Source organism: Chelonia mydas, chromosome 6 (genome assembly GCF_015237465.2).
Source record: "Chelonia mydas isolate rCheMyd1 chromosome 6, rCheMyd1.pri.v2, whole genome shotgun sequence".
NCBI classification, from domain to species: Eukaryota; Metazoa; Chordata; order Testudines; family Cheloniidae; genus Chelonia; species Chelonia mydas.
Window position 1 is genome coordinate 9581471 of NC_051246.2, and position 15248 is coordinate 9596718.

At 45.9% G+C, this 15248-nt stretch overlaps 1 protein-coding gene and 1 pseudogene across 1 annotated transcript in view; one reads left to right on the top strand and one right to left on the bottom strand.

The window, feature by feature from the left end:
* Positions 1-15248, top strand: part of LOC119566264 (maestro heat-like repeat-containing protein family member 1) — a 446675-nt gene that overhangs the window by 97938 nt on the left and 333489 nt on the right. The gene's annotated exons all lie outside the window — the stretch shown is intronic.
* Positions 12077-13760, bottom strand: LOC119566357 (annotated as a pseudogene).

The window sequence follows — 15248 nt, forward strand, 5'->3', positions numbered from 1 at the left end:
AAAGAAAAGGAGTACTTGTGGCACCTTAGAGACTAACCAATTTATTTGAGCATAAGCTTTCGTGAGCTACAGCTCACTTCATCAGATTATGCTCAAATAAATTGGTTAGTCTCTAAGGTGCCACAAGTACTCCTTTTCTTTTTGCGAATACAGACTAACACGGCTGTTACTCTGAAACCTGTCATTTGTTTGCTAGACTCAAGAGGCCTCTACTATCTGTTATTCTCTTCTTTAGTAGTTATAGATCATGATCAACCTTCTCTTTTGTTAAGTAAATGCATTGAGCTCCAAGTCTCTCAGTATAAAGCAGGTTTTTTCAAACCTTGAATCATTCTTGCAGATCTTTTCTGAAACCTCTCCAATTTTCCAACACACTTTTTTTAAACGATGGACACCAGAACTGGACACAAGGTCCCAGTAATGGTCTCACCATTGGCATATACAGAAGTAATATCTCCCTAATCCTCCTTGATACTTCTTTGTTTATACATCTCAGCATAGGCGCCAACCCCCCTCTGCCCCCCGCCCCCACTCCATCCCTTCCCTGAGGCCTCATCCCTGCCCTGCCTCTTCCCACCCCTGCCCCGCCCCCATCCCACCGCCTTCCCCAAAGGTCCCGCCTCAACTCCCATGGCGTCAGCACCTTATGCATCCAGGATCATGTTAGACCTTCCCCAGACCCCAAGTTCAGCCACTTACTGTCTTAGAGTGTGTCACAGACTGATAGCAAGTTAAGGGAATGGGATGTGAAAATGGAATAAAAATTGGGGAAAAGATACTTTTTATCTGTTATGGAATGTTGGGCTGGCCATAGTTCCCACAGTTAATAGAAGGTCTCTTTTGAGTTGCTGGAACAGTCCCCAAGGGATGCAGCTAAACCTTAGCCCCAGAAGGAAGATTTTCTACAGTTAAAGAGGAAATAAGAGGATTAAATAAAAGAAAAATAGAGACATTGATTGAATTGTGTAGAGATAAAAATAATCAATAATAGCATTTCTGGCCCAAACTCTCTGCAGTCACCCCAGCCCAGGACCCCCGCTGCTCTCCCTGCCCATGTCCCCTTTCTCAACTGCTGGCCTGAGAAGGTGGCTGGATGGGGAAGTGGCTCCCTCTAGTGTCCTCAAGGCAACACCCCTCCCTCTTCCCATCCTCTCTGGCTATTGCGATCTCTGTCCCTGATATTTTAGTAAAAAGAAAAGGAGGACTTGTGGCACCTTAGAGACTAACCAATTTATTTGAGCATAAGCTTTCATGAGCTTCATGCATCCGATGAAGTGAGCTGTAGCTCACGAAAGCTTATGCTCAAATAAATTGGTTAGTCTCTAAGGTGCCACAAGTCCTCCTTTTCTTTTTGCGAATATAGACTAACACGGCTGCTACTCTGAAACCTGATATTTTAGTGTCACTCTCTTTTCTGTGTCTTTCCCCAGGGGCCACCCCTCGTGCTCATCTGCACCAAATAGCCCCTGCCATTGCACAACCCAGTAATCATCTTTCCCTGGAGCCTCACCACAATTCCCCTTCCCAAAAAACAGAATCATTGGCAAATCCCCATATGTTCCTTGGCCCCATTCTCCTGGGTGGTTAATAAATACCCTGGACGGCACTTAGTGCCTTGTGGACACCCTGACTCCCTGCAGTGAATGAGCCCCTGCCTGAACCCATGGAGGACACCCCAGCTCTCACCCTGAGCTCCTGCAGCACCAGAGCAGAGCTGTCCCTACAGAGTAATTGAGACCCTGCGGGGTTGGGACTCAGTCCTCCCCACCCTGAGCCTTGCTCCCCTTTATCCCAGTCTCTTCTACTCTGAGGGACTTCCCTGGTCAGTAGCATGAGTGTTACTGGGACACAGATGGGGGTGTGTGACCCAGGGACTTCTCGGTGCCAACTGGCAGAGGACACAGGGGTGCATTAGGATTTCAGGGATCCCCTGGGCCTGATATCTACATACTAGTTCACCAAAGAGTATCATACCACATCTCTACTGAAAGCCTGTGTCACACTGGTCATCTTAATCATTGCAAAATGTATGTACAGATAACATGTAAGGAGTTATGTATATAGACTGAAAATCAAGTTCTTAAGGTTTATGACTTGGGACCGGTGAGAAAAGGTGAAAAACAGGTTTCTTTCAGACAAGAGATGTTTATCGGTTTATCTGCATGTTTGCTGAGTACTGTATGGTTCACAATGGGCACCCGTTTACAGTCTGAGCAAAATGTTAATCAAGTGCTCGCAGAGTGTCCTGGACAGGAAAAGACAAGCAGCGGGAATTATCCTCCAAGCGCACACAATGGAGTTTTGGACGATAACTGTAGATAAAGAGACAAACTCTGAGTCTTCCCACTGAAGAGACAAGAGGACTGCGTGCTTGTCTCATGAATAGAAGATCACAGCCACACCTGGCTGGAAGGATTTGGGGCAAGCTTTTGCTCTTATGACAGGACAATGTCCTATTAATCAAGTTGAGGGTCGACTATGCATGTCATGATTTTATTTTATATGTAACCCTTTGTTTCTAATATTTCTACTTCTTATCATTTGAATCCCTGTGTTAAATAAACATACTTGCTTTCTGTGTGAACAAGTCTGAGTGCGGTGTATTCAATGGAGCTGTGTAGTGTGGTGTAACTGATAAGATGCAGTTTGGGAACACCAGGTCTGGTGGTTCAGGGGCTGGACACTCCAGAGAGATGCTCGAGGGTTGGTGTGTGCTTATCGCTCATCTATACCGAGAGAGCAAGACCTGCAGAGGCCTAGAGGGGAGTGCTTGTGTTGGGGAGTGACCCCCTGGCATGCACTGACAAGGCTTCCTCACCCGGAGGGCAGGTGGTAGCGAAGTGACTCACAGCCCTGGGTATCCCTGGGAGGCATCACAGGGGAAGGGAATGGGACTGACCTAAACTCCCTGGTCTATTGCCACCTCCAGTGGCTGCAATGTCCCCCCACTCTGGAGCAGGTAGCAATCCAGTCCTTTCATGGATGCTTGTTCGCCGGTTGCCCCCTTTGTCCTGTCAGCCGAGAACTGCTCCGCCTGAGGGGGATGGGGCAGCAGCTCCCCTGGGGCAGGGAATCAACAGGGGGCTGAGGCTGCAAAGCAAACAGCCCTGTCCTGAGAGCTCGCTGCCCAGGGCAGAGGGGCCCAGATGGGGTTGATGGGGGAGTGGCAGCTGCCAGGGCCAGGAGCCTGGGAAAGGCCTGAGAAGTGCCACCCCATGAAAACCCCTTCACTAAATTTCCTCACTGATGCTGAGCTGCTCCTTCCCCCTGTACATCTTCCTAACCTCCCTCCTCTTGACTCCCCCACATCTGCTGCCTTCTGAACTCCCTTCTCCCCTCTGATCCCTCCCAACATCCCACAGGGCCCTTCCCCTTGGCTCCATGAATCCTGCCCCTTTTCTTCCCCACAACCTTCTCTCAAATCTGCTTCTCTCCACTCTCTGGAGTTCCCCCTTCCCTACCCATGTAAACTGTGCCCTCCCCCACCATGGCCCTCTCCTAAATTCCCCCCCCCATTCTTTACCCCTCCCCCTGAACTCCCTGCCCCTTTGTCCCCCCTGCTCCCCATTGTATTGGTTTAACTGTCCCCTGATTCATCACTGAGACTGGAAGACAACGGAGACTGTGCAGGGGAGGGTAGCTTCTCCTCACCTCCCTCGCTGGCTTATGATGAAAATGGCTCAGTAGACTGTGACCCTTGCCTCTAGAGAGAGAAGGGTTACGTGGAAGGTCACAGTGAGCCTCTGAGGCTCGCGAAATCCTCCAGGAAACGCGGGACCCATGGAGGCAAGGACAGAGCTTTGTCACAAATGGCATCCACACTAACGGTTGCACCAATTTAACTCTTATCAGTAAAAAATTACTCCTTAAGTGACACAGTTAAATTGGTACAAATACTGTATGGAGACCAGGCTTCACAAAACCTATTTCTTGCAGCTTAGGAAAAACCATTTTTTTTTAATTATTGCAGTTGCATGTGATTCGATAGCATCAGCCACTAGTGATAAACACTCAGTTCTACTCAAACGCAAGGAGTTAATCAAAATTCTCTGAAGAGACCCTGATAATGTCTTAGATGAGTTATTTGCACAGTTTGTTATCACAAGGGAGGAGTACAGCAGCATGAATCAAACAGAAGATACAGTGAGCAAAATTAGAAAATTATTAATTCAAACAAACAATGTAAAGAGAATCCACTTGTCAGCAATTTCTGGAGTGTTTAGCACTCTTGTTTCCAGCTATGGAATCTGGATTTACAACCTTCAGGACATGGTAAGTCGTATCTCTTTCTCACTTTATTCTTCACAGGAAAATAGCACAACAGCTGTTACACTGAGTTCGGGGCATATTTCCAATTACAGATGTAATGTTTTGGACAATAATGCCCAAAGGCTTTAACTTCATTAAGTACATGCAGATATTCCAGCAAGACCCCTGCCTCATTTGGCATTTAGATTGGATGGAACTCAGGTGCAGTTCAGAAGATCCAGCTGTACAATTTCAAGAAGCCAGACTGTGATGTCCTGAGAGTACAAAAATATCTTTAACTGAAAGGAGTTCCATTTTTATTTTGCATTATCAAAGAGATACATCTACTATCCCTAATATCTCTGTTACCCTGCCAGAATAGCTGGCTAGTTTCCAGTATCATCATGATAGCAGTGAGCCTGCAAGGAGGGATTTGAACGTGAAGAATTAATTGGCACTGCAGGCAAGCTCAGAAAGGGTGTTTCATGTGTAGGGAAAAACACAGAAATGTCTGCCGGAGAAGTGGACAAATCCGGTGTCTAGGATGGCATCACTGGGTGTGTCCACACTAAGAAGAAAGGTGTCTTCTTACAATTTAGATAAACTGGTGCAACTTTTGAATACTGTGAAGTACTGTCAAGTCCTCATTATGAGCCAAGGGCACTCAGGTTGTTTCTGCAGGGGCTGGCTAAGAGTCCAGCAGCCAGGGTTCACGTTAGCTATATAGAGCATTGTGTGCATCCAGGCTACAAGGAGTAGCCTGGTCTGGTACACAGAGATTCTTGTTCTTTGTTGGACTTCTTGCAAGGCTCTTCAGTTACTTACTCAGCTTTTCACTGCATCACCTACAGTGCCCCTTCACATAACAAAACTCTAGGAATCCAAGCCGGTTGTTCAGTATAACCAGGGGTTCATTATAGCAAAAGAGGCGGGGTAGTGGGGCCACTGTGGGAGCTTACAGCTTCTCCTGCCCTGAGGCCGGACAGACTCTTTCTGTCCCTGGCCATGGCCCCAGGACTGCAAGGACTCTGGATCTCTGGTCCCTAGATCCCATCTCGAGGGTGTTATAGCAAGAGTGTACTATAGTAGATTCTAAAGGACACTTCACTGACTCCAGCAAGCTCATAGCTCAGGCTTAAGAACTTCAGAATGGCAATACTGGGTCAGACAATAATAATGGACCATCTAGTCCAATATATCCTGTCTTCTGACAGTGGCCAGTGCTAGATGCTTCAGAGGGAATGAGCAGAACAGGGCAATTTTGAATGATCCATCCCCTGTCAACCACTCCATCTTCTGGCAATTAGAGGTTTTGGGACACCTGGAGGATGGGATTGTGCCCCGACCATCTTGGCTCAGAGCTCTTGATGGACCTATCCTCTATGAACTTATCTAATTCTTTTTTTATACTTTTGGCCTTCACAACATCCCTGGCAATGAGTTTCACACATTGACTGGGCTTCTGTGCTCCTTCCCCTGTCCCCCAAAATACAAAATCAATTTAAAAATAAACAGATATATAAGAACCTTCTGGTTCTGCTGTGCTCCCAGCTTTGGGCACGTCTGAGCTGGCACTAGTGCAGATCCAAGAGCCACCTATGCGGGAAAAAACTGGAATCTTTGGTCCTTCATTGGCATCTCCAGTCCCTTGCTGGCAGCCAGGGTCCCTTGCTGATCTGCTCTGGCATCTCAGGTACCTCATTGTTCTTTACTCTTCTCTCCTTTCTGGGTTGAGCCTCATTCTGAGCAGCTGCTCTTCCTTCCTGGCTGGAGGAGGAGCTGTGGGGTTCCAGAATGGCTGAAGGCAGACGACAACAGACATTCTTACGCTCCTGGAGCAACAGTTCTTTGGTCCTTCTCCTCCTGACTCTCACTGTAGGGATGGGAAAAGGACTCAAGTGGTGGCCGTGGCTCTCTCAGTCGGAGGTATCACTCAACCATTTTACAAATAAGGTAAAGGAGAGGTCTCACAAGGTGCCTTCAGGTGAAGTGTCTCTAATATACAGATCCAAGTCTCACCCACTTAGCCATGCTGCCTTTCAGAATGCATGTGCCAAATATGTTTGCTTGGCTATGCTGTCCATAACCACCACTTCAACCACGAGAATACACTCTTCTGTCAGTGCTGGGAATAGATCCAGGCTTCGTGATTCCCAGCATTTCACAGTCATCTATCAAAGAGCTCCATTGTGCTAGGTGATGTACAGACACCGAATAAGAGACAGGCTCTCCCCCAACAAGTTTACAGTTTAAACAAACTTGATTACACTCATTTGACAGATGGGAAACTGAATCAAAGAGATTAAGTGACTTGCTGAAGGTCACGCAGAAAGTCTGTGCGAAAGCGAGCAATTAAACCCAGATTTCCTGAGTCCCAGTCCAGATACTTAACCACAGGATCAGCTGTCCTCTGTTGCTCACACTTTAATGCAAAATCTTGACTGCAATCCAAGTGCTGTTAAGGTAGAATAATGTTATACATGCATGGACTGTGCCACTGTCTGATGTGCCAATTTCTCCCTACAAGGGAGAATAAAGTAGGCGTTAAAGTTTGCATTAGAGTGTGAGATTTGTGAGAAGCTGGGCTGCATCCTGCTTTCAGTAACTGTTGGAGATGGAGTGTTGCCGTGTGTTATCAACGGTGCTGCCGATGATGCGAAGGTGGAAATGAATACTGGAGACTTTCCCCTTTCCATGCTTTAAAGGTTTTGTCTCTTGCAGAATTAACTCTTGTTAAACAAAGTTTTCATTTGTGTTAATATATATTAGAAAACAAATGGTTATGTAGCTAAATGGTCAGGCAGGTGAATGAAGACAATTATTCCTTAAATAACAATAGTTTTTTTCTCTTCTGGCATTCTTATTAGGTCATTTAAACCCAGAGCAAGAGTCAAAGACTCTGTGAGCCCCAGAGCCAGGGGGAAAAGATGATTTAAAACCAGAGAAGGAGTCAGACACTCAGCCAACCTGGGAGCCAAAAAGGAAGCTGGTGTGATGCTGCAGGCTTAGGCCAACTCTAGGCCTACATATCAACTGAGAGTCTGTCAGACTTAATGCTGGTGGAACGTTATTAACATTTTGTGAACATTCCACTAAAATATGTAGTGTTTGGACGTTCCGAAATGCTGGTGAATGGATGAGTCCAATACTCATATGCTAATTCTGCATTTCTCGTGTTACAAGTAACGTCTGTACATGGATGTTACATAACTCTCACGTGGCTGGGACACGTCCCAGGAGAGTAAGAGCCACTGGCCCTTGCTGAGACTGTGGCTGCGCGACAGAGTTTACAGCGGTGCAGCTGCAGCATTGCAAGAGCAGGTTCTCTAACCCACTGGGCGAGAGCTCTCCTGTCGACTCAATTATTCCAACTACTGCGAGCGGCGGTAGCTATGTCACTGGAGAAACGCTCCTGCAGATACAGGATTGTTCACGCTGGTGCTTGGGTCAGTGTAACTCACATCGCTCGGGGGAGGGGGTGGCTTATTCACACCCCTGAGCAACACAACTTATGCCGACCTAAGATGTAGGTGTACACGGGCTGAGTTTCGCCCATAGCAACAGCTACAGCCTTTAGGGGAGAGAGTGGTCCATTGATACCCATTAAAAAGCAAAGCGTCTAGAGGAATCACCTTGATTCTCAATACAGTAGGAAGAAACCAGTTTACAAGACCATGGAGAAGGGGAAATTCCAACCCAGAAATGAGTCAGGGATGACCTCACGAAAGAATTACCTTATGGACCCCCCCCACCACCATCACCTTTTGCATCTGTGAGCCCTGGGGCCAGAAAAATCACATGCAGGGGGTTTTGGAGATTGAAGTGAAAGCCTTATCAAGTATCGGAATGCATTATCGACAGTATTGTAGGAACTGTGATGATGGCAAGGAATGCCGACTTTTCCCTTTACTTCTCACATCCATGCGTTTAAAGACAATTGGGCAGCACAGATGTCACAGAGCAGAAGTTGAAAACAATGGAATTGTACAGAATGGAATATACATACAAAAGAATAGAATTTGCTAGCCAAAATTGTTACTGTTGATAATGATGGGAAAGGAACCCAGTATAATTCAGGATCGGATCCCCAGGAGAACCAAGCACTGCTATGGACCACCTAGATGGGGAGCTTAGGTAGCTTTCTGCTCCCCTGAGCCTGGGAGCTATTACAGGCTGAATCATCCCCTCTGTCCTATGTTAAAACAGCCTCTGCACTGCTCTGACTTGTGCTGGTGAATAACAGCTCCCAAGGAGCCAGCCGCTCCACTGGTCAAGACAGCTGCAGCACATCATGTGCCCACCCTGTAATAGCCCCTACACCGAGACAAGGAGGGGTTATGCCAGCTGAGAGTCTGGCTCCAGTCTTGCCAATACCAACTGTTCAAAATCATATCAGGACCCCAAAATCATGAGATTGGCTTAAAAATCTTTGATTAAAAAAAGTAAAAACGTTTGGATTCTTTTTATGTTGCTTCTGCTTTTTGAGCCTTTAAACTTTTCTTTCTTACAAAAGATTTCAAGCATTACTCTGCAATCTAAGGGCTAGAAACTTACTTTAAAAAAATGAAAGCGGAGATTCTCCTGTAATCCCATGAGTCCAGGAGCTCGAGCCTTAATTAAAAATACAAAACATCAGGAGATTAATGATAAAGTGGTGAGAGTGGGAAAAACTACACAAGGCAGGATGAGTTTGCAGGCTGAAAGTTTATAAACACACACACACACACACACACACACACACACGTGTCTTACTTGTAAACTGAACATATATAAATCCATGGTGCCACTATATAAATCTGTGGTTCTCCCATACCTGTGAGCAGTTCTGGTTTCCCCATCTCGAAAAAGATATTAGAAATGGAAAATGTACAGAGAAGGGCAACAAAAATGATTACGGATATGGAACAGCTTCCATCTGAGGTGAGAATTAAAAGACTGGAATTGTTCAGTTTGTAAAAGAGGTGACTAAGGGGAGAAATGATAGAGGTCTATAAAACCATGAATGGTATGGGGAAAGTGAATAGAGAAGTGTTAGTTACCCTTTCACATAACACAAGAACCAGGGGTCACCCAATGAAATTAATAGGCAGCAGGTTTAAAACAAACAGAAGGAAGTATTTGTTCACACAAGGCACAGTCAACCTGTGGAACTCGCTGCCAGGGGATGTTGTGAAGGCCGAAAGTATAACTGGATTTTAAAAAGAACTAGATAAATTCATGGGAGGATAAGTTCATCAATGGCTATTAGCCAAGATGGTCAGGGATGTGACCCCATGCTCTGGCGTTCCAGGCCCCAGTCCTCTGACTGCCAGATGCTGGGACTGGATGAGAGGGGATCACTTTGTCTTTGTCTACACAGCCGACGTTAAAGCGCTGCTGTGGCAGCGTTGCGGCAGCAGCATTTTAATGTGGCTGTGTCGTCGCGGCACCAGTTCGGGGGAGAGCTCTCCCCGCGCCGGTGCACTGTCTACACTGCCACTTTAGAGCGCTGACACTTGCATCGCTCAGAGGGGTGTTTTTTCACACCCCTGAGCGAGAAAGTTTCAGCACTGTAAAGTGGCAGTGTAGACAAGGCCTTACTCTGTTCATTCCCTTTGAAGCACCTGACAGTGATCACTGTCGGCAGACAGGATACCGAGCTAGATGGAGCATTGGTCTGACCCAGTCTAGCCATTCTGAAGTTCTTAAATTTGCACTGGAGTCCCTGGAAAAAAAACAGTTCTGAAGCCTACAGTGCCCTTTTACAGAGTCACATTTCAGAGTATAAATGATTTTAAAGTAAGTCTCAAAGATAAGAGATGGAAACAATCTATTAGATCCAGTTACTCTAAAAGATCTCTCTGTGTGTGTATTTACAATGAGCCCTTCAGCGTGGCACCTGGACCTGGTCATATCCAGCTCTCCCTTCTACCCACCCCCCTAACCTGGATTATTGGTGCAGGGATGCTGGATTATCCCCTACAATATGTTCTGCAGTGCAGGCATCTCTGTGGTGTACCCTATGAGCCTCTTTGGGGCGGCTGCCCCTAGCTGGGGCACTTTTATTGTCAATAAATGTCTCAGACTCATTCGTGAGGAGGATCATTTTGATGGTTTGTCTGAAATTCTTCATTTGTGCAATTTACTAGAATGCCAACCAGGTCTCCACCAGGCTGCTTTCCCAGCACTTTAGTTTCAGTTTCATTTCATACTGTGGAAAGTATGCATCCGATGAAGTGAGCTGTAGCTCACGAAAGCTTATCCTCAAATAAATTGGTTAGTCTCTAAGGTGCCACAAGTCCTCCTTTTCTTTTTGTGAATACAGACTAACACGGCTGCTACTCTGAAACCTGCTATGACTAAGCGAATCATACATGGAGATGTGACTTTCCCATGTGACTCCAAACACCATCTTGTTATCTGGAATTTTCCACAGTGAGAACAATGGGTTTCCCTTCACTTGGCAGAAGCTATAAAAGACCTGGGAAACATCTTCCATTTTGCCTCTTTCCTGCTCAGACCTCTGGACTATGGACTTTTACTAATGGGAACATTCTAATGCAGGGACTGAGGACTGGTATGGAGGCAACCAGAGACTTGACTTAAGCCAGCAGTTTATTCCATCACTTCTACAAGCCTGAACTAAGAACTTGCAATTATTATATGTATTTGATTCCTTTAACCAGTTTTAACTCCCTTCCTTCCTTTCTTTCTTTCTTTCTTTTTCTTTCTTTCTGTAAATAAACCTTTGATTTTAGATACCAAAGGATTGGCAACACCATGACTTTTGTGTAAGATCTGGGTTGTATATTGACCTGGGTGCGTACTGAGGGAGGAGACTAGATGGGCGCGACAGTGGAGTTAGGCAGGGTCTTGAAGGGGAGGAGGTATCTGACTTTACTGCATGAGATACAGGGAGGCCAGTACAGGGATGTAAAGAAGTGAGAGACATGACCAGAGCAGCAGGGGAGTTTAGCAGTTATGCTTTGGCTGGGCTGAGGGAGAGAGAGGGGAGAGGAAGCAAGTCCAGCGAGGCGGCAGCCGCAGGAGTGTAGGGGAGAGATGACCAAGGCAAGGAGCAGGGTTGAGTGGTGGTGCAGAGGGGCAGTGATGGAGAACAGACAGGCTTTAACCACAGCCTGGGTGAGGGGGGATGTGGGCGGACTAAACAGTAACATGAAGGCTGCAAGGCTAAGGGAGGTCTGGGACAAAGGAGTGAAAGCAGGAGGGGATGAAGGCAGCAGGACCTGACTGTCATGAAACATATTCTCCTTTGTCTCCTGTTGGCCCAGGGCAGACAGGAGGGTAAATTCCTCAGGCCTGTGAAGTGCTTTGAGCTCCTCAGAAGGGAAGTGCTCTAGGAAGGCAGGGCATTCTGGGTCAGGGACTGAGGCTGCATCCAGGCCCTTCTCCCCACCCGCCTTCATCAGGACAATCCTGCTGGCTGCTTCAGAGATCCCCGAAGTTTTAGCTTGTACGGTGTGATTGGTTGGCTCCACAATCAATTACAAACCTCGCAGGGAATTACCAAGGCCTTGTTGGGCAGAACCCCATTGATTTTGGTAAACCAACCAAAAAAAAAAAATCAGAAAAAAGGCAAAACCTGATTTCTACTGGTGGAAGTGAGAGGAAAAGGAGGCCCACAGAGTAGCCCAACGCCTGGAACCCTCCTACTGCTGCCTACACATAACACGTACGGCAGCTTGATGTGCTCACCCCCTCGCTGAGTGCACAACAGAGCATACCACCCTCTAACTGGCTTGTTGCCGTGTGTGACAGACAGTTCCTGGTGTGACTCCAAGAGACTGAACTGGAGAACTGAAGAGCCACAAGCATGAGCTGCGACAGCGTGAGGTAAAGCTCCACGGCTGGGGGCCGTAACAACTCAGAACCTTTTGCAGAAGGTCAAAATGGGGCCCATGTAAGTGACAGCACACACTCGCCAGTCGATTACACAGGAAAGAAACAGTGAGTGGTACAAACTGCATCAAAGACAGTAGAAACTTGATCATGCCCCAGCTTTATTGAACGTTAAATCAGCATGATAATAGGCTTTAATGTTAAGTCTAGATAATATTTAGTCCTGCCTTGACTGCAGGGAACTGGACTAGATGGCGTCTCGAGGTCACTGCCCGTCCTATGATTCTATGATCATCATCCAACCACTGAAGAATCATTAATTGTTCGGTATACCACTTTTCTCAGGGCATGTTTCACCTCCTTGTTACTCAGGCTGCAGATGAGGGGGTTCAGCATGGGGATCACAAGGGTGTAGAACACGGACACCACTTTGTCCTGATCTGATGAGTTGCCGGATGTGGGCCGTAAATACATAAAGAACAGAGTCCCATACAATATGCTGACGGCCATCAAGTGGGAGGCGCAGGTGGAGAAGGCTTTGCGCCTGGCTTCCGTAGACCAGATCCTCAAGATGTTGAGGATAATATAAATGTAGGAGACGAGGATGATCAGGACAGTACTCAATGCAGTTACAGCAGCAAAGACGAAATGCACTCTGCTATCCATGTGAGTGCTGGATCAGGAGAGCTTCTGGAGTGGGGGGATGTCACAAAAGAAGTGATCGATGATGTTGGGACCACAGAAGGACAGGCTGAACAAAGAGCCTGTGTGCACAACGGCATTGACACAGGCGTAGAAGTATGATGCAGCTACCAGCTGGACACAGACTTTCTTTGACATGATAATAGTATACAGCAGCGGTTTGCATATAGCTATGAATCGATCATACGCCATCACGGCCAGAAGCAAAGCCTCAACATGTGCACAGAGAGAGAGAGAAAGAAAAATTGCATGGCGCACCCAGCAAAGGAAATGGCTTTACACTCTGCTAAGAAGTTCACCAGAGCCCGAGGGGCAATAACAGAGGAGTTAACAGTATCTATAAAGGACAAGTTGAAAAGGAAAAAGTACATGAGGGTGTGTAGCTGGGACTCAGCTATGATTAATGCGATCATCCCGAGATTCCCCACCTGGATGACAATGTAGATAACCAAAAATGCCACAAAGTGGATGATTTGTAGCTGTGGACTGCTTGTGAACCCTAGGAGGATGAACTCAGTCACCCCAGTGTGATTTCCCTGCATTATATTTTCCAGATATGGTCTATGCTGCTGGGGGATACATAAATAATAAATCAAAGATGATACTTATTATTGAAGAGGAGCCAAGTTGGGGTGGAAGGTGGGTGCCGCCATCTAGACACACAGAAGCAAGTCAAGATAGACAAGCCAAGTTATATCATGCCTACATTAATTTCTCTTAATAAAATTTCATGTCACTGGGGAATTCCCAAGTTTTTTCTTCCTTAAAATAAAATAAAATAAAACAAAGGCAAATGGGAAGAAAAAATATTTAAAAGAATTTGCTGTGCATTTCAGCATTTCAAAAGTCAGCTAGCTTGGAACCCATCGACAATTGCAGATATATCTCCAAGTCAGTACTTTTGAAATACCTATTGCAAGTCTGGCAATTGTAAATATAACTTAATTGATATGGAAATAAGTAGCCAGGCATTGCTGCAACAATCTGACTTACAGTACGGAAGTGCATGGAGTGGTAGAAAGTCAGCCTTGTATTAGAGCTCTAGCATCCTTCCATAATTAAACCATTCATTAGGAACCTTGCTATTTTACAAGTCAATTCAAACCATGAATTTAGAATAAAGTCTCTGATGAAATTAAATAAACACCATTCGTGCTGAAATTAATAAGAATAATATTCACAGTGAGGAAGTATATATTAACTGAGGATATATGAATGAACAGAAGAATCAAGCAAAGGGAGGCTGAATGAAAACTATGGGTGAGACCCTCACCTCTGCTCTGGCCCCTCACATCACCTTAAAACTGGAAATCGGAGGCAGCAAGTGAGCTTGGGACAAGCTTCCACCTCAAGAGGAAAGGACCCTATTAAACACCAGCTAAAACATCCGTGGAGCGATCTACCCATCCCATGCTCATTTTGCAGTAGCTGATCTTCCTATACACGGTAGCAATGTTAATCTCTCTTGCTTATTCAGAATGATTGGAGAAAGTTGGAGGACCATCCTGTTCTTCTCAGAAGATATTTTGGAAGCGAAGACGTTAAGAGTTTCACACTGAATACGCACCTCGCATCCACCTAGACAGTCACAATGAGACAAATTGGGAAGTGCTGGTCAGACAACATTCAAGCACGTTTCCCTTAGAAGTCAGATGGGTCCCCATGTGCATGTTCTTCCACTTCAAGTTGCCAATAAAATCTGAAACATATAAGAGATATTTACTTTCATTGTATTATGAGTGTGAATCCACCCTGAACCTGAAAGACCTTCCACGGGGGCAGAGAATGGCGTGTTGGGGAAGCCAGTGCAGCCAGTTCCATATTGCAGTGTCTTTAAAGAGAGATCTTCTCTTGCCAGGGATGTTGATCAGGAGTAGTTCACCAGCACAAAATCCTCTCTAAGGAATTTTAAATGAAAACATGTTATGTTCAAAGAAATTAACCACATTTTTAGAAAAACCCCTTACAACTTGATTCTTTGCAACCAGCAGGGTGTTTTGATCTTACTATTGTCTTTTTCCTTTGCACAAAGTACACCCTAACTTAGCTCATGCAAGCACAGTGGGCCAGATCGTCAGTCGGTGTTAATCACTGTAGCTCTATTGAGGTTGATGGAGCTTGTCAACCTGTCTGGAGTGGCTCACGACCAGGAGTGCCAAATTCAAGGTAGACTGTTACTCACAAACCCCAAATTGGTTGTGTGTTCTATAATTCTATTTCACCAACCAAGTACCAAGGGTGAACTCCTCAGGAACTATAACAGCCTTAAAATGGAGTCACAGATAGATCTCTCCAGTGCTGTGGTGTATCTTGCCACCCAGGCAAGCCTGTCTTTGTGATGGATGGTCCCTTATAAGAAAAATTACAATGATATTCCGGTTACTTCCAGTCCCTTACTCCAGGTCAGTTGCTCCTCAGATCTCAGACTACAGACAAGACTTGTAGTCAATCCTATAATA